We start from the raw sequence: 26,190 nt of genomic DNA, 5'->3' as shown, positions 1-26,190 counted from the left end.
GTTAAAACTGAACTGTGCAAATACAAGAAAAAGAACAATAACGACCCAGAAAAGGGAGGTGAAGGAGAGTGAGAAAAGCTTAACGTCAACATTAATGAACTTAGGTGTTTTGAATTAAAAGACAGAAAGACACAGATACCCGAAGGCGGGAATAATAAAGTGAATAACTCTTTGTCCTGCAAAGAAAGATAAAGCCTGTGTCCCAAGCAGAAGAGTGCGACCTACGAAATAGTATGAAGAGATGAAGACCAAAGCGGTCTTTATGATAAATCAATCTGAACCAAGTAAAAACAAATCTAAAGTGAAGAATACATATAGTAACATGAGGAAATAATTAAATGAACTGATAAAAAAAAGAGTTACCAAGAACAACTGAAAAAAAAACATATTGAGAAGACAAGTGTTGGAAGCACCGAGCAGGAGAAGGGAGTCATTGCCCTTTATTTTGTTTGGAATAGTGATAAGGGCAGATAGTGTTTATTTTTGGACGGTGAGCAGATTATTATTGGCCATTGTCAAAAGACGACTGACGGGGCGGGGGCGCTGTTGAGCAGCCTGCAAGATGGCTGCCTAGCTTAGAGCTCCGCGCCCAACTGACATATATCCGCCAGCATCAGCGTTCTTCTACTGTATCCGTCGACTGGAACCAGCGTGGTTTGTGGACGAAATTAAGGGCAACAAATAGACTCGTTCCTGAACTAGAGAGGAGCACCACAGCCAAACAGGGACGCTTTTTCTCCTCCCGGGCTGACTGGCTCGCCTGCTGCTGCCCGCCGGGCCGCGCGCTGTCGCCGTGGGCACGGCCCTCCGGTGTTGCCGGGGCTGTGTATCCTGTGCTGGACCCTGCATTCTCTGGGGCGCGGTGCGCCTGGGCCCCGCCGCGGCACTGGGCTGCCTCTCCTCGCCCGGGTGCCCCTGGGGCTACGTCTGCTTAGCGGCTGGAGTCACCTCAACTGGTGCCTGGGCGGCCCTCTGCTGCGCCGCGAGGGCCGCCGGAGCTGTGTCCCCCGCTCTGGGTGTGAATGCGGCCCTCCACCCTGCGCCCGGCCGGGTTGCCTCCTGTCTTGCGGGGTGTTGCCCGCCTAGTGGGCGGGGGTGGGTTGGGCCGCGGGGCCATCCGCCATCCACTGTGGCTCCCCGCCTTGGCTGCTCGCTTGGGCCCTCCTCCCCGAGCTTCGGAGCGAGGTCCGGTGGCAGTTGGAGGCGCCGACCGCTGCGCTGGATCCTGCACTACACCACCGCAGGACCAAGCTAGACCAACACGGGACTAGACTAACGGAAGCGGAGACTAGAGTCTAGATTCCGAAGAAACAAAATCTGCATTGTGGGGGTCCCGGAGTCCGCCCTCAAAGGTAAAATGGAACAGGCTGTTGAAAACCTCCTCAGAGACCTCCTGGATAACCCCGAACTCTCACCGTTCTTCACGATCGAGCGCTCACCGGGCGCTGGCCCCCCGCACTAAACCGGGCGACTTCCCCAGGCCAATCATCACTAAGGTCCTCAGCTACAGGGACAGGGATGACATACTACACCTGGCCCGTGAGAAGGGAGAACTGAGACTGGAGTCGCAGATCATCCGGATTTTCGCAGATTTCTCTGTTAGCGTACAAATGGAGTGCCGGCAGTTCAATGTCATGAAGAAGATGCTCAGGGAAAGGAAAATTGAATATGCCATGCTCTTCTCAGCACGCTTCAAATTCACCCATCGCAACAAACTGTACTTTTTCACGGTCCCGAATGAGACAGTAAAGTTTATTGAATCACATGTTCCACTCTCTGACCCTGTGGACGAACCTATAGATAATGACTGAGGTTACGAGTGCCGGCCGCCGCGGGTGAGCCCCCTGTGCACCACCACTTATACTGTCTAATCTCCCTTCCCGAGAGGGGGGCTTCCGGCTGCGCTGGTGGGGCCGCGCTCTGTCGCGGCATAGCTAGACAGTTTCCTTTCGTTCCTTATCTGGCCATCGCTACAACTCACTGTGTTCTGCATCCTGCTTTCCTTTTGACAGTCACAATTCAACACAATGGTTCCTCTGCAATTGTAATGTTACTTACCGCTGTACACTCTACGGTGCAACCGCACCGTTCTTTTAGCTAAATTGGGTAAACAGCAGTGGCGACCCCCGCTGCAGCTGCAATGCCAAGTTCGGCAGGTTATTATCATTGGTTGTGCCCCAGTTGGGTATACAGGCAGGTGTTGCCCTGTTGGGTGTGGCACGCCCACGCCTGGTTCTTGGGTGGGTAGTGTTGCACTGCTGGGTTGGGGTGGGCAGTGAGGGCGGTGGGGGGTACAGTTGTGGGCTGTTATGCAAAAATGGCAAGGAAATTGTGGCTCTGGGAGCAGAAGGGTGCGTTAGTGCATCGGCTCTATCACATGGTCCAAGAGTGATGCCACGCGCTGCTGGGACACCCTATAACACTGTAGTATGGCCTTCAGACTAATGACGTGGAACATACGGGGGCTAAGCAACTTCACAAAGGCCTGTACGATAACTGCGTACCTCCAAAGGCATGGGATCAAAATACTTCTGCAAGAAACCCACGCTCTTGGCCACCTTTCATTCTCCCTGGCACCGTCATGGGGCACCAACAAATTTTACATCACCTACTCCTCTCAGTCCAGGGGAGTCCTAACCTTGATTCACAAGTCAGTGGAATTCTCCTTGCGCACAAGCCACATAGACCCAGGGGGTAGATACGTGATACTCCATTGCATGCTAGCCAACACAAAGTCTTTTGGTGAACTCATATGCTCCAAATACAGCTACCCCTGAATTTTTTGATGGCGTAACCACTCTGCTTATGAGATATATTGGGGTCCCAATCATTTGGGGGGGGGGCATGAACCTTATTTTAGACAACGTGCTAGACACATCGGGCACCGCAACCAGAACTATGTCCAGAGCCGCCCATCTGCTCCACGCACACATGGCCTCTGCTGGCCTCTGCGACGCCTGGAAAGTGCCCCACCCACTCACTAAGGAGTACACTTTCTATTCCTCTGTGCATGATAGCCACTCTAGAATTGACCTATTCCTCATATCAACTGGGCTAATGGGGAAAACCTCCGACATGGAGATACTACCACGCACACTTTCAGATCACTCCCCGGTGACACTGGAGATCACATTGCGACCTGCCCGCCCTCAACACTCCAACTGGCGCTTCAAATCGGAGGCACTGCAGGACATAGTCTTTAAAGCTGATATCCTTGCAGACATCAACACATTTGGTTTCGACAGCAAAAAGCGGCATGACACATCTGATGGGACCCGGTGGGAGGCATTCAAGGTTTTTATCAGAGGGATGTGCATCTCCAGGGAGGCAGGGGTCCTGAAAGACATCAAGAATTCCCTACAACGCTCCGAAACTAAACTCAAGGAACTTGAGCGGGAATACATCTCTGCCCCCACCCCATCCAAATTGGCGTAGATAAGGTCGGAATTAGAATCTTTTGAGTCGCATGCCCTCAGGGAGCTACGATACTATGCCCGACCCACTGCGGCACGGAAATATGGTGAGGGGGAAAGACCTGGTCGAACCCTGGCCAGGCTGGCCCGAATTGAGGGGGGTAGAACCCGAATCGACAGTATCAAGGACGACAGCGGTATACAGCTCTGGTCTGACCAATCCATCCTTGAGACCTTTGTGGAATTTTATGCCGCCCTCTACGGTCCACAGCACGAGCACAACCCACAGGACCTCAGCCTCCTGCTGGATCAAATCCCCATGACCTATATATCCCGCTCCGCCAAAGAGCAGCTAGATGCCCCCATCACCCCTGACGAGATAACCAAGGACATCTCAGCCCTCCCTAAGGGCAAGGCTCCCAGCCCGGATGGCCTTACCGCTGAATTTGATCAAGAACATGTTGCCCTATTGACCCCGCGCCTACATGAAGTCTGGACTGAACCGCTCCGCCTGGCTACCTTCCCCCAATCCTCCGCGAGGCCATTATAACCGTGCTACCCAAGCCGGGCAAACCCGGGGACAGATGTGGCTCCTATAGGCCTCTCTCCCTTATAAATACAGACACCAAAATATTTGCCAAGGTCATTGCGAACAGGTTCCTCCCCATCATGCCACACCTGGTCCACCCAGACCAAAGCGGCTTCGTCCCTGCCCGCTTCACTGCCTTAAACATCCGACGATTATTAACGTCATCTCTAGAATCGACCCTAAAGCTAACGCGGTGGCTGTCACACTTGATGCCCAAAAGGCATTCAATATGGTCTCCTGGCAATATATGTGGGCGGTACTGAAGACAATGGGAATTGGCCCGCGCATGCTTTCCTACATCAAACTGTTGTATACAAATCCAGTGGCCAGAGTTCTGGTTAACTCTCTTACGTCGGCTCCCTTCACCCTTCATAGGGGAACACGCCAAGGATGCCCATTCTCCCCCATATTATTTGCAATGGCCTATGGCGGATAGTGTAAGAGACAAACATACCCGCAAGGGAATACGCCTGCGTGACACGCCCGAAATCATATCGCTATATGCGGATGATGTACTCCTATATGTCAGAGACCCCTCCGTCCACCTAGACCCGATCATCCGCGAGATATCAAAAATTGGTACATTCTCGGGCTTCACTATAAATTACACCAAATCAGACATATTCCCTCTCACTGCCGCAACTCCCCAACCGACATGTGAATTCCCACTCCGGTGGTCCCCAGGAAGCATCAAATATCTCGGGGTCCAGGTATCCCTATCGAGATCCTCCTTACTGACTGACAACTATATCGCCACAGCGCAATATGCAGAATCCAAGATGTCGAGGTGACGCAACCTCCCCCTGTCCCTCTTGGGAAGGCTGTCCCTAATCAAAACGATAATAGTTCCAAAGCTTTTATACATATTCGCTAATGTCCCGCTCTGGCCTGGGAAGCAATATTTCACAAACTTGCACGCTGACTGTGCCCAGTTCCTGTGGCACTCTGGCACCGTCCACAGTAAGTGGCAACACATGACTCTACCTTACAAGAAAGGGGGATTCAACGCCCCAGACCTCATTCGCTACTGGACTGCCGCACAAGCCCAGCACGTAACACATTGGTATAAATTTCTGGACCCTCCCCCCCATGTCAAACTCGAGATCCTTGCAAGAGAGGAGGTGAATGTTATGTCCCTGATCCTCTACCACTCGTACCAAACTGACGCCCCAGCTGATACAGTAGCCACCAGGATCATGGCATGGAGATCAATTCTGCAATCCTACCCTGAATGCCGCGCGTACTACAAGTGGCTACCCATATGTTCATTCCCAGGCCTCACCCCCACACAGGACAAACTCCTCATGCGACACTGGCTGGACCTAGGGTATCGGGCGCTCTCTGACCTGTTGTTCCCGGAAGGGAAATTCATCACCCCATAGACATGGCGGCCGGGACACTCAAAAACCGCACTGGAGCTACTACAATACTTCAGGCTTAGAGTGGCAGTACACGCAATGTAGCCCTCATACCCAGATGAACCCCTTGAATCCCCCGAGATCTGCTTTATAGCTAACTCTGCAGGAGGCAAGGGCATAACATCTGCCCTATATACAATATTGATGGCAAAATCAGCGGCAACATCTCACAAACTTCGGGACGCATGGAGCAATGAACTGGGATTGGCAATTACTGATACCATGTGGCCAAAATTTGCATACATACACGTATGGTCTCGCTCAACTCCAGATTCAGATGCATGCAATATAAGCTTCTTAATCGCCTGTACTACACCTCTCATAGGGTGGGGAAATTCCCACGCAACCAACCCCACGTATGGCCGAAATGCAGATCCGGTGAAGCTGACCATACCCACATGTTCTGGTCCTGCAGGGCACTGGCCCCGTTCTGGGAAGCTGTGCTGGAGGCCTTCTCGGAAATGGTGGGGTTCCAGATTGGTCCTGACCCCCTTGCTGTGCTGTTTGGGCTATGGGAGGGAACTGGGGCGAAGAAGGTTGCCAGGTTTTTGAATGTTGGGGCCGTAGAGGCTAAAAGATGTATCTTACAGTGCTGGAAGCGTCGCTCCTCCCCTGCATTTGAGATGTGGTTAAAGGCCCTTACCTGGACACAAATGTGTGAAGAGGACTACATCAATTCTTTGCCTATGAATGCTCGCCCCAAAAATGTGTGGACAGAGTTTTGTAGTCACTTGAACAATAAAGTTCAATCTTCGCCCCCGTCGCCGGACCGGGCGGATACGCAACCCTGCTCCTGAGCAGCTCTGTAGACTCAATTCGCCCTCTGTCAATGTGCCCGATTACTACTTATGCATTGCTTATGCTAAATGTTCTAATTGTAAAATGCTAATTGCCGATGTAATGTGTTCTGCACCTGCTACTGTTTCTTGCCAATAAAGAAAAGTTTTTTTTTTAAAAAGACGACTGACGAGCACCTTAGTTATTTCTTTAGGTAGGAAATACCCCATAGCCCGAGGGATAGTTATGTTTACAACTTATTTAATAAACCTTGTCGAAAAAGTCCTTTAAGAGTCCACATCCTCCTTCTGACACGTCACAAGGCAAAATAGAAGAAAGACTAATCAATGAGATCCGTACTGCACTCACGTGGATTGTGTCTCTCTAAATGATTGTCATAAGCCCCAAGAGTAGATGCTCTGCCACCCTTTATTCCTCCAAAATAAACTCTTATGGGGTGCAGCAGCTCCTAAAAGGCTCGAACCCGAAGGGTAGGAACAGTTACTTACCTATAACTCCTGCTATCCAGCATTGGTATCTTTCACGGATTCACATGCTTTTGAATATTCCCAGTGTCAGGCTGGGAAACCTCAGTAATACAAAAGCAGTTTACCTTCCCATTTTTTAAACTGCTTGTCACTTAGTGCTCTATTACAGTAATTTTGGGTCATACTCCCCAAAGCCAATTAGACGGGTCCCTTTAGCTCCATCGGTGGTGTCCATGTGAATCCATAAAAGATACCAATGCTGGAGAACAAGAGCTACAGGTGAGTAACATTTTCCTTCACCAGCAGTGGATCTTTCATGGATCCACATGCTTTTGAATAAGATTATACAGCAGTACACATACACAACCAAAAACGGGCAGAGACCCAGCTCAACAGTAGTAACCAAAGTCACCTCTGGAGCAATCACCTCACGCAAACAGGTTGCAGAAGCATGGCCTGGCTGACTTGGGACCCCTCCCTGGAATCCCCATCGACACAGAAGAACCTTGTGAAGGTATGGCTAGACCTCCACATGGCTGACTTGCAGCTGTCGAGCAGGGGGAACACCGGACAGGAACGTTGAAGTAGAGGCCATGGCTCTCGTCGAGTGGGCTCTTGGTCTTCCTGGAAGGAGACGATGATTGCTGCAGGAAATGCATGCTGACAGCCACCTCGCAATGGAAGACTTTTAAAGGGCAGTGCCCTTGACGACACGTCCGAAGGCAACAAACAGTTGTGATGACCTTTGAAACTCCTTTGTACGAGCCACATAGAAACTTGAGGGCTCGGGAGATATCTAGCGAATGTAGGGATTGCTCTCCCCGAGAGCCAAAGAAGACTGGTAAAATCAAGGGTTCATTAAGGTGGAAAGGACGAGAAACCATTGGCATGAAGGAAGGGTTTGTGCAAAGGACCACCTTAGACTGGTGAAAACTCAAGTAGGGAGGTTTGCAAGAGAGGGCTTGTATCTCGCCTATCCACCCGGGTGAAGTAGTGGCAACGAGGAACGCTATCTTCCAGGAGAAAAACTTCACGGAGGCTCTGTGCAGAGGCTCGAAGGTAGGGCCCATTAGCTTTGAGAGGACTACATAGAGTTCCCAAGTTGGAGCAGGAGCTCTAACAAATGGAAAAGTGAGAAACAGTTCCTTGAGGAAATCTTTAACCAACTTGTGCAACCATAGAGAAGGCGTACGTGCGGCACGCATGTAGCGCAAGATGGTTGATAAATGCACTTTGATGGAAAAGTGTAGTAGCCCAGCTTCTGCCAATGACAGGAAGTATGGTAGGACTTGTGCTACCTGAACGTTTAACGGATTCAGTTGTTGAGTTGCACACCATATGGTAAAGCATTTCCACTTGCTTTTATAGCAGGACAACATAGATGTTGCTGTTGCCCTGGCTAGGATACTCTTGCATTCTGGGGGTACAGTAATGCCCCCAAACTCTAAGGCTGCCAGTTCCAGGCCATCAGGTTTAGGGAAGGTAGGTCGTAGTGTAGCACTGACCGGCTGTCTCTGAAGAGTAGGTCTGGGAGAAGGCGTAATCTGATGAATGGAGTCACCAACAGATGAAGCAGGTCTCAGTACCACATTTTCAACGGCCAGGCTGGGGCTACCAGGATCATTGTACAGCGGCTCTGAGTATGCTGAGAACTGGAGGTAGTAGAGGTATCGAAGGGAAGGCGTGAAGGAACAGTCCTTCACATTGGAACTAGAACACATCCCCCATGCTCCATTGTTGGTGAAACAAACTTGTTGCACTTATTGGGTGCTGTATCGAACAGGTCGATCTCTGGCCATCCCCACTTGGAGAAGAGGCGGACAACTTGACTTGGGGAGGGAAGTTCCCATTCGTGGCATGACCTGAATTCCCTGCTGAGTGAATCCTCAATCGTGTTGTGGATCCCTAGCAGATGGAAAGGAATCAGAAACGTGCTGTGCTTGAGGTTGAATGCCCGAAGCGGAAATGTTCGAGGGAGAAAAAAACGAATATTCATTTTTCAAAATAATCTTCAGTCTTTTCTCCCCATAAGATTTCTGAGTTACCCAAACCCCTACCCACACCTGCACCCACGACCCCACCCCCTACTTACCTTGCATTGTGTATCGCTGTGTCCCTGCAACACCTGTTCCCTTTCACTTCCGTGATCGGGAACCGGCGCCGCAGGGTCCTTTCATTGCCTTTTTTTTTGTTGGGTCACCTGCGGCAGGGGGGAGTCCCCCGCAGCCTTTTTTTTGTTGGGGGACTGCGGGACAGCTGCGGGGGACACCCCCAACCAGCGCTAACAATATAGTGAGCTGGGCACACCCTCACAGCCCCCTGCACCGAATGTGTGGTCTGGTCGAACTTTTCGGGCGTTCGGAATTTTTGAAAGGCTGGAAATCATCCAAATCACGCATTCAGACATTTTTTTCTGATCATTTTGGCCGAATCCCCCATTTCCACAGTGCCTGCACTTCAGTAGACTGAATTGGAGAGCGGGTGCCACCCTGCTTGTAAATATAGAACATGGTGGTGTTGTCTGCAACAATGCAAACTACCTTGTTCTGCAGCTGTGGTCTGAAGGATTTCAGGGCCCAGGACACTGCCCTTAACTCTAGAACATGGAGTGAGATTGTGCTGACGTTTCCACCATTGGAGAGCTTGGCAGAAAGATGGCATGAGGCAAAGCTGGTCTTCCCAAAACCCCGGTATCTGCTGCCAACAGGCGTATAGGAACTCTTGAAGTGGTCTCATCTGGAGCCTGCAGTGTGGGATTAATGGGATGCAAGATAACATCATTCCCAGGAGGGACTTGAGGGAGCAGACGGAAGTGATCGGCAGTTTCAATAGTTGCTGGACCTTGTTCAGTATGGTCTTCAGCATCTCATCTGAAGGTTTGGCGACACATGCTAGAGTGTTAAGATTTGTGAGCCCAAGAATAGCGAGTCTTGAGTAGGATGCAAGCATGACTTTGCAAGGTTCACCGAGAACCTCAGGGATGTCAGACACTGTATGGTATCCTCGGCCTGTCACATTGCTAGCATTAGAGATGGAGCATGCACAAACCAGTCATCTAGGTATGGATAAACATGGACGCCTGAATGACGGGAGTGGTCTGCCATTGGAGCTAGGCACTTTGTGAAGACTCTTGGGGCAGATTTCAATCCAAAAGGCAAAACTTTGAACAGGCCTGTGCCTCCCATGAATGGGGTTGTGAAAGTAAGCATCCTCTAGGTCTAGAGACGTGAGGAAATCCCCTTTTACCAGTTAGTCTAGTATTTATTGTAGCGTGACCATGCAGAACTTTTGACACAGGAATTTGTTTAACCTCCCGAGGTCTAGTATAGGTCGCTATCCTCCTGATTTTTTCCTTACCAGATACTATCTGGAGTACATTCCGGAGCACCGCAGGCGTGGTGGCATGGCTCCGATCACTCCCTTTTATAGGGGGGACTGAACTTCCTGAAGGTGCATGGCTTGGTATTATTCTACCTTTGGGACGGTGGGATGAATGGACATTTCCCCATGAATTCCAGGGTATGGCCCTGTAAAATGGACAGCACCCACTTGTTGGTGATGTTCTTCCACTGTGCAACAAAGTTGGTAAGCCGCCACCCTATTGGGGTGCTGAAGTGAGGGGTGGATTTGGTGGCCTTGTCAGGCCAGTTCCAGGGTTTGACTTCTGGAGGAGGCGCCAGGGTCTTCTGTAGGGTTGAGATTGTCCCTTATAACCCTGTTGGGTGGTGCCAGTGCGTGATGTTTGTGGACGGTAGGAGGACCTGTACTCTCTTGAAGTCCTGGAATATCTCGCTTTCTGTGAGCAAAAGGATTGGCAGCATTGTTGTAGCGTGCAAAGTGAACGGGCTGTTTCCATGTTGGCCTTGATGGCTTGTAGGGTCTCATCAGCCATTTTTTCCAAAGAGGTTGATGCCGTAAATAGGCATGTCAACTACCTTTGACTGCACCTCAGGCTGAAAATGTGTGGCCTTCAACCACCCCTGGCGGTGTCACACTTCCCCATTTCCGATCTGGAGGAACCATGTATCCGCTATATGCATGGCAACTTAGATGGCTTGGTCCGACGCTGCTTCCCCTTTATGTAACAGTGTAAGTGCTTCATCCCATTTGACACCACGTAGGAACTCATGTATTGGTCCTAGTTTGAACCAGAGTTGCCGGTCTTAGCGAGAGAGAATCGCAAGTAAGTTTGCCGCCTTGATGTTTGTTGAGGCTGGTGAAGACTCTCTTGCCAAAGGCATCTAACTGTTTCCTCACTGTTTTCTCTCTTTGTCTGGAGGCACCATGCAGGGAAAGGAGGTATTGGCAGAACACTTCTGTGCTTCTGCAGAAACAACTGAGTCCCGGCAGGGTTGTGCAGTGATGACAGGGAATATTCAAAAACATGTGAATCCATGAAAGAGCCAATGCTGGAGAATTTGGTCTCCATCATCAAAGAAAGTCCGAAATGAATGCATTAATTCTGCTGTTCCTGGGAGTCTTTCATTCATTGCTTTTTCAGAGGCCCAAGCCCATTCCTTTAAGAGAGAGCGCAGAGTGTGGAGTGTGTGTTTGGTCATTGACGGATGGCATTTATCTTCTTTGAACCCAGATCCTGGATCCCTTTGTGCTCCTCCCTCCCTGTTCGGCCCTGCTGCTAAACCAGTGTTCTGCTGATTGTGTGATGTTTTCCTGAGCCGATTGCTGAGGCATCTATACTCGCCCTCTCAAGTAAGGACCGCAATTTCAATTTTCAGTTATCTTTGCATCTAATTCATTCCCCTCTTGAATACATGCCCCGCTGCAGCCTCGTCCCACCTTGCGGCAGCGGCACCCACGTTGCTCGGGTTTTCCTGTGTACGGCAGCTTTGAGAGGCGTTTCGGCCTGCGGCCACCTGATCCCAGTTGCAGCCTCATTCCTCCTGTGGCTTTGGTCACCTGCAAGTGTTTGGGTTTCTCCTTTGTTTGCATTTTAAGCCCGTTCCGCAACACAAAGGCAGGATTGAATCTTTGAGCTCTCAGCACCAATGTCATTAACATCAACGAAGGATGCAAAGTTATGCCTGCACCAACTCTCAGTATGCAGCACCAATGTTGCTACAACAACAAAGGGGTGATTCACTTTGGCCCTTATCTCGCCCTTACCTGCTCCCAGGTGTGCTCGTTCATTTCCTTTCTGCTGCTACATCCAGACCATCCCGCAACATTATGGTGGCACCACATTTTTGAGCTGTCAGTACCGATATTGTTACAACACCAAAGTGGTATTTCATTTTGGCATTCTTCTGGGCCTCATCTCGCCTTACATGCATTTCGCAGATCCAAATAATGCCTTTAACCTACTGTGTGCAGCCGAGCATCCCAGACATTGAACGGTCTCCTACATGTGGCCTCCACCGGTGGTGAATTCCATCTACCTCTTAGGCTCCAAGCTGAAACTCAACAAACTAGGCAAACAATTTCAAACATTCAATATTGATGGCAATTCCATCAAGGTTTCTAACGATGTGAAAACCCTTGGCATCTATACAGATTCATCCCTAAACCTTCTTAGACAGGTTAATGCTGCGGCCTGCACTACAGCCTACACATGCAAACTAATCACGGCCTGCAGTCCGTTTCTCTCTGCACCCAACTGCCTATCCATTGCAAGAGCACTAGTACTCTCCAAGCTAGACTACTGCAACACTCTTTACCTTGGAACCAGTCAACAGAAATTAAAGTTTCAAGTTCTGCAAAATAATGCCGTAAGGGCTGCACTGAACATCCCCAGACCTCAACATATCTCTAAGGTAAGACGCAACCTCAACTGGCTCTCGGTCAAGCAAAGAACTGCCTTTAAATCCCTCTAATTCACCCACAAGTGTCTTTCTAACCGAGTACCTTGCTACCTGACCAAGAGATTCACACGCAACACTGCAAACCGCCCTTTGAGATTGGCGCAAGCACACTGCCTTAAAGTACCAGACTTCAAGCTACAAAAAGCAGTAGGAGTAACTTCCCCGTCCTCGCAGCCAAATTATGGAACACATTACCATTCCCACTAATAACTGAACAGGCCTAGCACCCTTTCAGAAGGAACGCCAAAACATGGCTCCTAGCACAAGAACCTTCGATACCCCTCTGCTATTTGACTCACCTGCAATTTGTAAATATCCAACCCTAGACAAATGTTCCTCTTGCAATTTGTAAGTAATATACCTATGTAATTCATGTAAATCCTATATATCTATGCTCTCTTCTTGTAAATTGTGATTGCCTTCGTACCTTTGCAACCTATGTAAAAAATGCACCCAGATGCCTACAAGCACCATACAAATAAACAAATACCTGAAGGCATCACAGCCTTCACCCACTACATCGTTGCACCTGTACTGCTAGAAGGAGAGCCTGACTTGGCAGTGAGGCCCTGAAAAGTCTGGATAGGACATTGTCTGCCCAATATCTATTGGCATCTGTCTTGCTGCTAGGCAGCCTAGTGAGTTCCTCATGAATTGTGCAGTTGCACTGTTTGTTTTCCTCCCCCTGCCTCCATGGTCTCGGGAGGATAGCTCAGGGGCAACATGCTTGCCTTGGAAGCAAGACACCACTATGCAACACAGGTTCGAACCCCAGGTCCACGCTTAGAAACCTCTGGGTATTAAGCGCGTTTTAAATAACCTATCATCATCGTGGTGCTTTCCATCTCCCCTATCTACTCTAATTGCTACTCTATCACCTATCCTACTTCTCTCTCGAAGCGTGGAAGGAAAATATTTAAAGCTCTCCTGGTTTCTAACCCAGGCCTGCCCATCACTGAAACCTACATCAATGGTTCCACTAGGCAGACTATCACCGACATCCTTTTTGTTGCCCCCTATCTGGAACTATGGACCGCCCAAATGGTTTCAATACTCTCCCCTTTCTCTTCTTTGCCCATTAATGGTTGAACCAGATGGGAAGTACTCTTGGCACACTTCCCATCCCCTAGGTGTATCATTGATGTCTGCCAGAATGGTTATGGCCCAGGGTTCTTAACCCAACCTCCTCCTCTTTGATCAGCATCTTCCCTCTTTCATCAACTCATCTCTTTCATCAACTCCCTCCCTTCTCCTGCCACTCCTCCTTCCGCCTTCCTCCTGGCCCCTTTGCCACCTCCAACAGGCATACCACATCCCTATACCCCTCCTTGGATCAGGCCCGGCTCCAGAAATATTCATTTGGGGGGGGCAATTTTGTGATAAGCGGGGGCCCAAATTCCATTGGGGTTGGGTCTAGGAGCACCCTAAAAAAAGTGCTGGAGTCAATCCAGATTTCACAGATCTGTGATCCTGCAAAAATGTCTTCCCAGATCTGAAAAAATACATTTGTATCTGTCTATAAATAAAAAAATTAAAAAAAAAGTACAGAGCAAAAGGAGAAGCAAGAAAAATAGTGTTTCAAAATCAATCGACTTATCATCACTTCCCATCTGCTCCTCCCTTGCCATTATGTCCTATACTCCTCCCCCTTTCACCTCGAGCCATCTTCTTTCAGGTCCCCTTATTACCATTCCCATTTACCTCCACTGCAACCTACTCCGACCAGCCCCCAGCATGTCTTTCTTAGCCTGGCTGGGTAAAATCGAAGGTGATGCATCCTCCACCTCCTCTGAGAGGGCTGAGCAGTGAGGCCCCCAGTCTTTGTACCATCTCAGATGATGGTGTTCGCCCAACAATGCCTTCCTGAACACTGGCTATCGCAACAGGGTCCAGAGGAGGTGCTTGTGGTCCCTCCATCTTATGTGAAAGATAGACCCCCCCCCTTTCCCAGAATACTGAAGGAAGGAATATGAGATTGCTTTTCTTAGAAAATTTCGTTGCATTTGTGCAGCACATTTTAATTGAGTTGAGGGTGTGAGGGAGTGCTAGCATGTCGGAGAAAGTGCTATGGCTGGGAGAGCTGCATGAGGAAGTAGACTGTGCAGTTTGAGGGGTTTCCGGCCTCCTGGTATCACTCCTGGTGGGGTGTGGCAGGAAGAAGAGGGCCTTGCTCCCCTGCCTTGGCCCTGTATATCATTGTTTGGTGCATATTGGTTATAATATGCAATTGTCCATGATGACTTTTTGTTTGATGTGTTTACTTTGGATTTGCTATTGAATAACACAATTTTGTTCAATAAACGCAGCCTGATATTTTTAAGGAAAGATGTGTGTGTGTTTTCTTGGCAGGTTCCAATGCTAGTGCTGCCCAACTATTAAACCATGAGTGGGACGTTTGGAATAGCTTATAATGCAAAATGAATCACTTCTAGGGGCAGCTAATTTTAGCAGGTGAAATTAAATGATTTTTACAGGATCACACACTTTGGTTGAATGGTAAAGCCAGAATTTGAGCCTCATCTGAAATTTACCACACCAAACATTAAGGACGTTCGCATATGAATTTTGCTTCATTATGTTCACTCATTGTACATCGCCGTCCTCCCCCCTCGCACCCCTTTAACTCAAGCCCCTACTTCAATGCCACTAGCTTGCATATCAATATACATGTCTTACTCAATGGTCCCCCTCATGTCATCTTCACTAAGATCCGCCTGGGGGAGGGTCCCGCCATTGTGGCCACCAGTTGCCTCCACGCTATCAGGGGTTCTGCTTCTTCCTCCCCTCCTCTACTCTTCATACCAAGCTGCAGTTTCTGCATCTGCCCACTTCAGGAGGTCAGCCCACCACATCTCTATTCTGGGCCGTCGGTCAGCCTTCCAGCCCATTACGATTCTCCGTTTGGCCAGGATGTAGGCCAGATCTCTCTTCTTACTAATGTGCTTCAGGTTGCGTGGTCTGGCGAACACCCCCAGCATGAATGCCCAAACAGATTCCACCTCCAGTGTGATCCCCTTTTCTGCTAGGCGTAGCTTAACCTCTGTCCAGAACCTACCCACCTCCGGGGAAGCCCAAAACATGTGCATCAACCCATCATCCACCTCCCCGCATCGTGGGCATTTTTTGTATTGCTGAGCTTCCAAACCTGGCGATCCTACTAGGGTTCATATATGCCTTATGAGTGACGTATAACTGGATTTGTTGTAGCCTTGCGTTGCAACACCTTCTTGTGATACCTTTGGACTCTATCCCATTGACCGTCCAGCATAGGTTCTCCCACCTACTCCTCCCAGTCTCGCCTCAGTTGGAGCACCTCCTTGCCCACCCTAGTCATCAATAATTCGTTTATGCAGGATATTTCATGCCCGCCCTCTGAAATGTCATACATCTTCTCAATAACCATATCGGGTTGCTCCGCTAGCACTTCCGCAGACCACCTTTCCCGCACGCGTTTGAAGATTCTTGTATAGGTAATATGTTGGCCTTTGTGCACCCCAGTGTCCTCCATCAGCCTCTAGAAGTCTAGTGCCTCCCCCTCTTGCCATACATCCCCGAGGGTCAAAAGGCCCAACGGTTCCCAGTTCTTACAGATCCCTATTGTTATTTGCGAATCCTCCCCGCATAGCGCCACTAACGGCAACTGCATGGAGCACGGGGTCGGGTTTCCCACCACCTGCCACGCTTTGTTCCATATTTCCCAACCCAGTTTCAACAGTCTCGCCCTTCCTTGCAACTTTGATTTGGGCAACCATACCACCTCTCTCAAAAAGAAGGGGGCGGTGTCCTTACACAATAGCCTGGTTTCAGCTGCCTCCACTTCGGACAACCATCTGGCCACATACTGGAGCTGCCCCGCCCGGTAGTATAGCTCAAAATTCGGTAGGTTTATACCCCCCCTGTCACATGGGTTTTGTAGCTTCCGTAGGGCCACTCTATTCCTGGAGTTGTGCCAGATAAAGCCCCTGCATAAGCTGTGGAGTTTCACAAAAAAACGTTTGGGGAGCATGTATGGAATGTTCGTAAAAAAATGCAGCAGTCTCGGCAGGACCACCATCTTGATCAGCGCCACCCTACCCAACATGGCCAGAGGTAGCCTGGACCAAAACCCCATGCTATTTTTAATGCCTGCCACTGCCCTCTCTGTATTGTGCTTGTGTCCGTCCTCGGCCGAGTGGTATATGTCGATGCCCAAGTATCGAAATGTCCTAGTCTGCCAGGGTATCGGCGGGACCGGTAGGTGCCTCTGCGGGGCCTTCCTGTATCTCCCTAAGGGGAACATACTTGATTTCTTGGGGTTTACCGCCATGCCCGAGAGGGTGGCGTATCGTTACATCACCTCCAGGAAGCGCATGTATAACGGGATGTCATCCGCGTACAATGACGGAAGGTGCGTTCCTCCCTTTGTGGGGATTCCTATCTCCCATACTGTTGTCGGAGGCAGATTGCCAGTGGCTCTAGAGCGAGGATGTACAACATGGGCGACCAGGGGCAGCCCTGTCTTGTGCCCCTACTAAGTTGCCATTTGTCTGAGATTATTGCGCCGGTTCTAACCCTGGCGATTGGGGAGCTATATATAATTTTGACCCACCTTAGATACCCCAGCCCCATTCCATATTCCTTCAGCACCGCTAGCAACCACGGCCTCCTCACAGAGTCAAAGGCCTTAATGACATCCAACAAGACTATCACCATTTCGCCTGGGTCCCCTTCTGTCTGCTCAATTATGTGGTGAAGTCTTCTATGATTGTCCGTTATATTCCTGCCTGGAACATACCCTGTTTGATCGGGGAGTACCAGTTTGCCGATAACACGTTTGAGCCTTTTTGCCAGCGTGGCTGTAAGGATTTTACTGTCTTGGTTGAGCACTGACAGGGGTCGGTATGCTCCACAGTCCGTGCTCGGCTTGCCCAGTTTTAAGAGCGGAATTATCACTGCCTCCATCAGAGACTCCTGCAGCCCCCCTCGTTCAAACACCTCATTTAGCATGGCGAGCAGCGGGGGGAGTACCTCCTGTTTGTACGTCTTGTAAAATTCACTTGGGAGCCCATCCGATCCCAGAGCCTTACACGTGGGTAGGTGCTGTATCACTGTCTCTAGTTCATCTAGTGTAATTGGGGCGTCCAGGTTCTCCTGCTCCTGGTCGTTGAGCTTAGGCAATCCAATGTCTTTGAGAGTCTCCTGTGTCTCCTGCCCCATGTCCTCGTATAGGCGTCTATAGAATCTAAGAAATGCCCCATTGACTCCCTCTTGGGTATTCCAAGTCTGACCATCTTCTCCCTTTAACTCCCTGACCACTGCGTGTGGGGTTTCGTTTTTGTATAGCCATGCCAGCAGCCTTCCCGGTTCATCTCTCCTGCATGTTGCCCCTCAATATATTTTTTTTAGTTTAACTTGCATAGTCTGTCCCAGTGCTCCCTGCTAGTTTGTTGCAGTAGGTTCGCCCGTGCGGTATCCTCCTGTGAGGTGCTCCCCTTCTGTATTATTTCTTCCAGCTCTTTCTCCGTCTCCTGTAACTCTCGCTCTATGCCCCCTTGAAGCCCTCTAGACTTGGTGGCTGCGCCCCGTACTACCACTTTGAACGCCTTCCATAAGGTTCCCTCCGACTGCACGGTACCTGTATTAATGTCAAAATACTCCGTAATTGCCTCCCGTAAGTCCTCTCAGAATCCCGAGTCCTGCAGGGCTTCAGCCTTAAGTTTCCACGTCAGGATTCTCGCCCTAGGCGGCTGATGCCTCCACTCCACCACCAAGGGGGAGTGGTCCGAAAGTACTCTGGCCTTATATTCCAAGCCTATCATTTCCCCTGCTATCTCCGAGGCCACAAACAATTAATCCAGTCTTGTGTATATATTGTGGGGGGCCGAATAATGAGAGTACTGTCTGTCTTCTGGGTGCAACTGTCTCCATACATCTTCTAGCCCAAAGTCCTGCAGTAGGGGCACCAGTGCCTTCGCAGCTGGGGTAGGTCTGTCTAGTTTATCATCTGACCTATCCAAATTGGGGTGTAAAGTCCCCTCCCCAAATGATAGCGCCTCCTACTAGGGGGCTAATTTTGCCATATAGGGCCCTGAAGTAGGCCGCCCTGTCTTGTTTGGGGGCATATGAATTAATAATGCTCACATCCCTATTTTCCAGCATCCCCCGCACCACCAGCATTCTTCCGTCTGGGTCTGCCGTAGAATGAAGCAGCTGAAATGGTACATGGGGTGCCACCCATGTGCCCACCCCCCTAGCGTAAACTGAGTATGTGGCTGCCGTGGTGGTTCTCCCTCCACTTTCTCTTGACCAACTCCAGTTTATCCCTAGTAAGGTGGGTCTCCTGTAGTAACACTATGTCCACTTTTAGCCTTCTCAGGTACATCATCACTTTATTCCTTTTTAGGTAACTGTTGAGGCCTCTCACGTGCCAGGTTACAATTCTGAGACTACCCATAGCCATGTGTGGTGTGTCCCCACCTCCCTTCTTCCCGGGTTTCTGTACCAGTCTAGTTTAGCATGAAATTGGGCTCGTACCCTTCCCTCTCCCAACTTAAACTTCCCTACGAACCCCCCACCCCCTATGCTCAACTATAAACCACTGCACACAACCCTCTCCCTCCCTCCTCCCTGCCCCGCCCCAACTGGTGCCCAGCTCCATCCCTGGATCTCAGGCTCCCCCGCGTTTGGTCCCGCCTCAGAATGCCAAGATCGGGAACCCGGCAGGGTGTCACCGATATATTGGTGACACTAAAACTAACGTAGGGGGTATAAGGGTGCATCCTTGGTGCTTCCTGCAAATTATGCTCCTCTATGCTATGCTCGCGTACATTTGCATGCTTAACCCACGATTTGACATTTGCCAGGTCTCTATTGCCATATCCTATATTCAAGTCCCAGTGTCACAGATCATACAGCACCTCGTTAACTGGAGCCTCAGTTGTCTGCTCCGCTGTCCTTGTGGCTGTCTGTTTCCAGCGGGCAATTCTGGGAGTCTAGCCATTCTGCCGCATCTTCAGGGGTCTCAAAAAACAAGGCCCTGTTCTTGAGGAGCACTTTCAGTTTAGCCGGGTACATCAACATGTACTTGTAGCCCGCTTCTCGCAATCTTTTCTTCACCGTGCCGTAGTTTAGTCTTCGTCTGTGGACAAAGAGAGTGTAGTCCGGGTATGCCGTGATGGACGCCAAAGCTCTTTTTATTGTGCCTCCTTTCTGGAAGTGTTCCAAGATCTTCTTCCTGTCTCGGTAGCTCAATATTTTGGCGATTACGGGCCTAGGGGGGGCTCCAGGGGGAGGTTTCCTTGCCAGGGCTCTGTGTGCCCTCTCGACCGCAAACCCTTGGGTGAGCGCTCCACCCCCCATTTCTTGCAACAGCATGGTCTCCACGTAGTCAGTCGGGTTAGATCCTTCCTCTCACTCTAGCAGCCCAGCTATGCGTATGTTCCTTCGGGCACGTCCTTTGGCCTCCTCTGCCCTATTTTCCAAAATACATACTTGTTGTTTTAGCATATGAATTTCCGAGGCATAGGAGGCTCCCGCTGCTATGTATGTGGCCACTTCTTTCTCCAGTTCACCTGTGCGTTCCGCTGTCTTCCGCACATCCACCCTCAGTAAGTTGACATCTTCCTGTACCGCGCCCACTTTTGCAACCAGTGTTGCCTTAAGTTCGGCCATGGCTGCCTCTAGTTTCATTTCCCATGATACTTTCAGATCTGCAATTGCGTTTAGGATCTGCTGGTCACTGCGAGTGGGGGTTGCATCCGTTTGTGGGTTCTTCTCCTTACTTCTCGCACCCTCCATTGATTGCGGTGTCTTTGTGTATTCTTCCAACATGGGTTGCTTCCCTTTCGCTTTGGTTAGCTTGGATGCCATTGCGATGTCGCCGTTCGTTCCGAGGCCAGGTGACAGGGTCCGGTTTGGCGATGCCAGAGTACGTGGAAGAGTTGGTGAGTGGGGGGCCTTCAGTCCCGCTTGTTCTGTGCCTCTTATTTATGTTGCAGACTTGGTGACTGTTAGCTGCAAGGCCTACTCCTCTGTGTCTCAGTCTGAGGCCAATCCGCCCTTTTGGCAGGGGTCGTCCGAGTGGCGGCGTGGATGTGATTGTGCGATATCTGCCACCTATACCTTTCCTGCTGAGTCTTCAGTCTATGTTTGGCGGGGCCTGCTTCTTACCCGCGCGTCACCGCGTTCTGATATTGTCTTCCGGCCCCCTCAATCCTGCTCTCAGCAATTGTTGGATCGTGTGCGACACCCTTTATATTCCCCCTAGGTCTTCCTGTGCACTCTGCTTCGGTCTGGATATTGCTAAGCCCAAACTTGGTTGCTGCGCTGTCTCCCGGGCATGTTGGCCTCCATCTTGTGCATTGTGTAATTTGGAGCATTGCTACCAGGGGTCGGCAGCGCCTTCTTGCTGCGTCTTGTGGGTATTTGCTACGGGGTGTGCTGTTTCTGCCTTTTCGCCTCGCAATTCCCAATATGCCTCCCACTTACAGTCTTGGGGCTTCCTCATCAGCCTCCTGTGGTCAGATCCCCGGCCCAGTGTTGCAAGAGAGGCAGCCGCCTGCTAGGGGCGCCAGGGCACGCCAACACAACAGTGCAGTCCTTTTCCGACTTGCGGGGCCTCTCTGTTGGTGTCTGGCTCCTTGCGGTTGAGCGCAGGGTCCAAAATGACTGTCCCGCAGCCCGAGACCGTATCTAGGCATACACAGCCTATTTCTATGTGCTTGTAACGCGCCGAAAGCCCACAGGCATCAGGGCGCGGATAAAACCTAAGAGAAAAGATTTGCATGAAAATAGGAGGATAAAGGAAGATTGAATTCTAGGTTTGCCATAGCTATACCTAGAAAGTGCCGGTTACCTTGGTATTTACTGAAATAAGAATGTTTTCAGCGATTTCCTAAAGGTGATGGAATTACTTTCCTGTCTCAGGTTCGCTGGGAGCCTATTCCAAAACTTGGCTGCTCTGACCGAGAAAGCTCTACCTCTACTCGCTGCCCGACTAACCTCTGGGATCACCAGGAGGCCTACATTGGCTGATCTAAGGCTTCTCTTAGGTGTGTAAAGCGAGAACTTCTCTTTAAAGTAGGAAGGCACCACACCAAATAAACATCTGTGTACGATCATCATGGCCTTAAATTTGACTCTCTTCCATTCTAAGCCAGTGAAGATCTTTCCTTCCTGCCGATATGTGTTTGCTGTATTTAATTCTCTTGACAATACGAACGGCATCGTTCTGCATAAACTGACATCTCTGTAACTCCCTCTTGGTAGCTCCCATTAACAAAGTATTACCGTAATCCAGGCGAGACAGTATAATCGCCCTTGCGATATTGGCAGTATTTGCTTCGCTAATGTAGGGTCTGATGGCTCTTAACAAGTGCATGTAATATGTATTGTTTTTAGCTAAGTAATTAACTTCGGCTTCGGCACCCACTGATGCTTCCACCATCATCCCTAGTGTTTTAACTTGAGTTAACACTGAGATGGTGGCTTCTTTTATCGAGAACTCCTTATATTGGGCTACTAGCTTGGATCTTACGTGCCGAGATCCGAAAATCATAAGTTCTGTCTTACTATTATTAAGGCACATCCAATGTCTCTGCATCCAGATGTCGATGACCTTATAGACCTCCTCTATTTTGGCGCTATTTGTAACAGTCTCCTGTTAATTTGAAAACCAGCTGTGTATCATCGGCGTAGTTTGTGAAAAATACACCGATGCTTTCAAGCAGGTCACAGAGGCTTTGCATGTATAATTTAAACAACAAAGGAGACAGACTGGCTCCTTGAGGAACTCCAAACAGGATAAGGGCTGCCTGCAACACCCCAATAGGCCCCTGGGTTTCCACTCCTGCGCCGTCCTCCCAAGCCTGTAACATGTGCACCCCTGTTCCAAGAAGGCACACGTTCTTTACCTTTCACTGTTGGGTGTCATTTTTTGCATTCTTATACATGTTCCCTGAGCTTGTTTAGCCCCCAGAACGTGCACCCTGGGCCCTTTTCAGTCCGCTTGCCCTTGTGTCATCTCGCTCATCAGAGCTCACTCTGCCTGATAGGCGTGTGCCTTATGCATTATTGCTCTTGCAGCGCGGCGGTTCCAATCTTCCAGCACTGCCCGCTCCACCCGTTGCTCCTTACTCACTCTCGGGTCGGTCCGCCGCCGAGCACCGCAGCAGGGCCAGTGTCTTCAGCCGCTCCGCACGGTCCTCCACAGGCAAGGCGCACCTCCCGCTGCTCTCTTGGGTTGGTCTGGAGCCGTTCCTTGAGCGCCGCGCTGCGCCCCAGCCCAGGCGGCAGGACCAGTGTCTTCGGCTGCTCCGCACAGTCATCCGCAGGCAAGGCGCACCTTGGGTTGCTCGCCACGCTCGCAAACTCCACCACCAGCACCTCCGGGAATTGAGATCCGCAGGCACATCCACTAGTCCATCCAGGGCTACCTTCCAGTTTTGCGGGGCGCTGCAGGTCCCTTTGGGTGATGTCCAGTGTTTCACTGTCGTGGGGCAGTCCTTTGTTTAGGGCAAATCGCCATCTTGGATCCTGCGTGACGGGTCCCCTCGTATTTGCTAAGGCTTCATACTACGCCATCCGCAGGTTCCGTGGCAGCAGAACACGCTCTGATTGAGCTCCCTGGCTTCCTATACATATATCAGCTGATGGGGGTATGTTTGATCAATTTTGCAAGCATTTTCGGTCAGATTTCGGAAGGATCAGCAGGAGCCCTCTAGGAGTCACATCCGTTCACATGGCTCGTAGCCACGCCCCCCCTGGAATTTAAATACTTGACCATGCATCTTCCAAGCTCAACTTGGTACAAATATGCGTTGAAGTTTGGTTTTGAATAGCTACAATAATACTTCATTTTATACAGATTTCACCACTTCTTGCACTCTGCTTAGAAAGCTTAGAAAATGACCCCCTATGACTGTGGCTTTGTTTTCCCCATCCTGAATGGAAGTATATATGTTCCAGAATAGACATTAATGAGAATTTACAAAGAAATCTCACAGACACAAAGTGAAATAAAACGCATGACACGATGATTGTTTCTCACTGCTTGTTTTGTATCCTAATCACCCAATCAGACTGAAATATCTTGTTAAATCCCTATATAATGTAAAGAAAAAGTGCCACAGCAATGGTCACTATCCGTTACTTTTCTCATCTCTAATTACTGTCTGTTAATCATTTCCTGTTGTAAATAAGTTTCCTCTGAGACCATTAAAAATATACAACCTCAGTGGGAGAGCATGTGCAACCTTGGCTGTTTGTATTGAGGGGTGAGAGGCAGAGCAGGGGGGTATGGGCATTTGTCCCAGGTCCAAAAGTTAAATCCACCTCTAATTGCACTCTTTAGGAAATATTCAAATAGTGCTTTTTAGTTTTAAAAGATGTACACCTTTTATACTTTACATGCAACATTATAGGAAATACTCTTCTCTTGTGTTATTTTAAAGGTGCTCTTTCGGGAATTCCGGCACTGCCTAAACACCCAGCACTCATAATTCACATTATACTTGCCAAACAAGAGCCACAATGCGCTTGACACATTCTGTTGGAATGCAAACTCTGTTAAGTTACTCAAACAGTATGAGCTTATTAAGTGGGTACTTAGTTTGAATCATGAAACACTCTGGTAGACTAGCCTAGGCTTACACACAGACAAAGATGCATTCTATTTAGGTCAGAGCCCCACTGTTAAGGATGCATGAGAAGATCTGAAACTGGTCCATATCCATACTTGCCATCCTAGCCTTATCATTTTCAGGTAGGGCCTTGTTGGATCAAATCAGTGAGGTGCAGCTTGATTACCTAGGCCTAGCAAGCAAGGCACTCACATCTGGGCATAGATGTGTTCACTTCGGGAGACAAACAAACCAACATGAATTGACAAAGCAAACCTGGGCATATGATGGCATTGCATCGCAAATGTCTAATACCTATACACAAGCAAAAACTGTTGGCTTTGCAGTTGCTTGTTTAAGACAGTACTTCAGGCAGAGGCATTGACAAAGATATTGCTTATAAAATCAACTGGCTGAAGACACACATGAAGAGGTTTTTTTTTAATCATACCAGAAGCTCATTTACAGTGGCAATTAAGTAATTAAAAACTAAAAGAATGCTTAGATATAACACTGGCAGGCCCTATATAGCAACACATGTGTTGTTACTTTGTGATAGAGCTTACTCAAAGAGTTCCAGAAAGGTTACTTTTGGTTGCGAGAGGCAGGTAGTTGGTGGTAATGCCATGGGCTCTAACATAGCCATGGCTAGTCATTGGCTGGGTAAATGACCAAATACACCCATAGGATGTGTGTTTCTCCTTACATTGTATCTCATTATATCTGTGTTCCACTGCATGAGTTCTGTTTTAAACCTAATAGAAAAATGTCTGAATCAATTGTAACCACTGGCATTGCACTGGCCAGCCTTCTTTACCATTGTTTGCAAACCAGCCTTGGCCCATTCACCAATGCGAGAAGCCCTTCCCAAACTGCTAGACGACAAGGCCTACACATGCATGTGGTTGCTGTGTTCCAGTGCAGAGGGGTCATGGCCTAGAAATTGAGACTGGACTGCACCTTTTGATGGCATCACCAAGAGTCATTTGCTAATGGCTTGTCCCCTTCTGTAATGACACAGACATACTACAGAATTATGTCATGGAATGTTGCGCAGAGCAACGGTAGTGGTAATGTTTAATTCAAAACCTTACATCTATTACTTTATTTTACTACACTGCAGAATTACATTTGTGTTACTATCAACCTTATCTTTTTACTTATACTCAAGTTAATGCAGCAGAATAAATACTTTGAATGTAATTTGTAAGGTCCCCCAGTCAGATGATGCACATTCTTCAGAAATCGGTTTTCAGGCAACATCATCTGTCATTTATTGTTTGATATAACCATTTTATTAAGCATGATCCGAAAAACCGCTATATTCCCACAAAAGATAAACATGCTTTAAATTACAGAAAGCAAAACTGTGATTTTAGGTTTGAGAAAATAGTTGTAGACAGCCAGCTTTAATACTTATAGGTGTGAATGGCCCTCCATCTCCCTGGTCATTTCATGGCTGGGGGGCATACATCATTGTCTAGGGCATGAAAACAAATCCTGGCCGACCTCCTGCAGTCCCAGAATGAGTTCTCCGAGGTTGCTGCTGCATGTGCAGAGTGAAATCCACCCCCACAGCCCATATTTCCTCAGGACCCACTAGCATGGCCTACTTTCTAGGGGGGAGTCAGAGGGTGGCCTTGGGGGGGCCTGGCCCCCCTGCTAGAGCCGGGCCTGCCCTCAATGCCTGCTCTGTTAAACTCTCCTCTGATATCTGTCTCCTTCTTGAAGACTTTGACCATGGCGTCCTCGCCCTTACGGAGACGCGGTTCAATGCCAGCTCTGTCACTGCTCTTGACACTCTTCTTCCCGGGGGATACAAGAGCCTTACCAAGCCCAGGCCCAACCAGCCTGGAGGCGAAGTGGCCTTGATCTTCCCCGAGTGGGTCGCTGCTACTATCATACCCACTCAATCCTATTCTTCCTTTGAATGCCTCATCTGCAGATTTGGTGTCTACAGGCCCCCTGGCCCAGTCTCGCTCTTCCTTTCTGAAGGGGCTGATCTCTCCTCTTCTCTCCTGAATTCTACCTTCAAGCTTCTCCTACTCTCAGCCTTCAACATCCATCTCTGAAGCGGCCACTGTACTCT

Source organism: Ambystoma mexicanum, chromosome 10, assembly GCF_040938575.1.
Source record: "Ambystoma mexicanum isolate Mex_15411 chromosome 10, UKY_AmexF1_1, whole genome shotgun sequence".
Classification (NCBI taxonomy): Eukaryota; Metazoa; Chordata; class Amphibia; order Caudata; family Ambystomatidae; genus Ambystoma; species Ambystoma mexicanum.
Note: the sequence above shows the minus strand (reverse complement) of the source record.